This window comes from Lolium rigidum, chromosome 2 (assembly GCF_022539505.1).
Source record: "Lolium rigidum isolate FL_2022 chromosome 2, APGP_CSIRO_Lrig_0.1, whole genome shotgun sequence".
In the NCBI taxonomy this organism is placed as follows: Eukaryota; Viridiplantae; Streptophyta; class Magnoliopsida; order Poales; family Poaceae; genus Lolium; species Lolium rigidum.
The window spans coordinates 73,254,615-73,256,864 of NC_061509.1; positions in this window are offsets into that span (position 1 = coordinate 73,254,615).

The window sequence follows — 2,250 nt, forward strand, 5'->3', positions numbered from 1 at the left end:
TTAGATCTTGTGAGCTGCCTATCATGATCAAGATCATCTATTTGTAATCCTTCATGTTGTGTTTGTTGGGATCCGATGAATATTGAATACTATGTCAAGTTGATTATCAATCTATCATATATGTTATTTATGTTCTTGCATGCTCTCCGTTGCTAGTAGATGCTCTGGCCAAGTTGATACTTGTGACTCCAAGAGGGGGTATTTATGCTCGATAGTGGGTTCATGCCTCCATTAAATCCGGGACGATGTGACGAAAGTTCTAAGGTTGTGGATGTCTTGTTGCCACTAGGGATAAAACATCGATGCTTTGTCTAAGGATATTTGTGTTGATTACATTACGCACCATACTTAATGCAACCGTCCGTTGTTTACAACTTAATACCTGGAAGGGGTTCGGATGATAACCTCGAAGGTGGACTTTTTAGGCATAGATGCATGCTGGATAGCGGTCTATGTACTTTGTCGTAATGCCCTAATTAAATCTCATAGTACTCATCATGATATATGTATGTGCATTGTTATGCCTTCTTTATTTGTCAATTGCTCAACTGTAATTTATTCACCCAACATCTGCTATCTTATGGGAGAGACACCACTAGTGAACTGTGGACCCCGATCCTATTCTTTACATCTGAAATACAATCTACTGCAATTGTTCTTTACTCGTTCTTCGCAAACAATCATCATCTTCCACGCAATACGTTTAATCCTTTGTTTACGGCAAGCCGGTGAGATTGACAACCTCGCCGTTACGTTGGGGCAAAGTTCCGTGATTGTGTTGTGCAGGTTCCACGTTGGCGCCGGAATCCCTGGTGTTGCGCCGCACTACACTCCTCCGCCAACAACCTTCAACGTGCTTCTTGGCTCCTACTGGTTCGATAACCTTGATTTCTTACTGAGGGAAAACTTGCTGCTGTGCGCATCACACCTTCCTCTTGGGGTTCCCAACGGACGTGTCATCTACGCGCATCAGTGCGTCAGGTAGAGAGGGGCTCTGTACATGCAAGGTGACGGTTGGTCTCGGTAGTTCCAAAAAACTAGACGTTTGGTCTCAACACGCGCACCGTCTAACCGCTGCGCACCGCGACACGCGTCCGTGGTTACGTGTACTCAGTTCTACCCTCGAGTCTTACACTGAAAAAATATCTATACTCAGTTTTCACCTCGAGTACTAATAGTGGCTAGTGCAATATACTCAGTTTTCCCCTCGAGTACTAATACTGGCTAGTGCAATATACCCAGTTTTACCCTCAAGTGGTTGGTCAACAGAGAGTCAACAAATGGGATTAAGCTATCTAATTGAGTCATTTCATGCGCAAAAAATTCCAAAGAAGATAAAACCATACTGACACTTACTCATGGAGTCTTCTTACGCGATCTGCCACATTGGAAACCATAACAATCATAGATAAATCAAGTTTTACGACAAACTTCCACTTCTCAAATCACCTAGTAGCTATGAAGGTGCATGGCTTTCCACAATAAGCCCTTCCCAAAACAACTTTCCCCAAAACATACTTTGTCTGAATGATGCTACAATTTTCACACTCATGTATATTTGTATTCAAATAGTTTGAGGTAAGCCAAGATGGGTTTCATTGTACAAAACACGCATTTTCCATTTTTTAAATCTCATATTTGAATCCCTTAGTTTGTTTACTACTCACGTGCCCTTGGTTTCTTGATACTACTCAGTTTTGCCCTCTCCCTTCAAAAATTCTCACAGACGCCCAACCTTGCCCTGATTGGTCTAGCCATTTTCACGCGGATCGTGCCCGCCAACCGTTGATCGTATGATCTAATGCCCCTCTCTCTCTCTCTCTCTCTCTCTGACCGGGGCCCACCACCCTCTCTTTCTCTGTCGGTATTTAGGCATTATAAACTCTTTTAGGCATTACTTTTCACGCAAAAAATGATAAACCATCACCAATTTCTTGTAGCCATTACTTTTCACGCTAAAAATGACAAACCATCACCGATTTATTGTAGCCATTACTTTTCACGTAAAAAATGATAAACTTTTCACGCAAAACTATGATCATTAATTTGGTCAAACCAATATAATTTATATGCCTAAAAAATTATACCATTGGATTCATATGCAAAAGAAGTTTCCAACGATATAATGTTTGTGATATATATTTCATATTTTGTTGACCAAATTAATGGTCAAAGTTCTTCTCAAATCACGAAATGTGCTTATAAACCGGTATGGAGGGAGTAGCCATTAATTTTCACGCAAAAAATGAT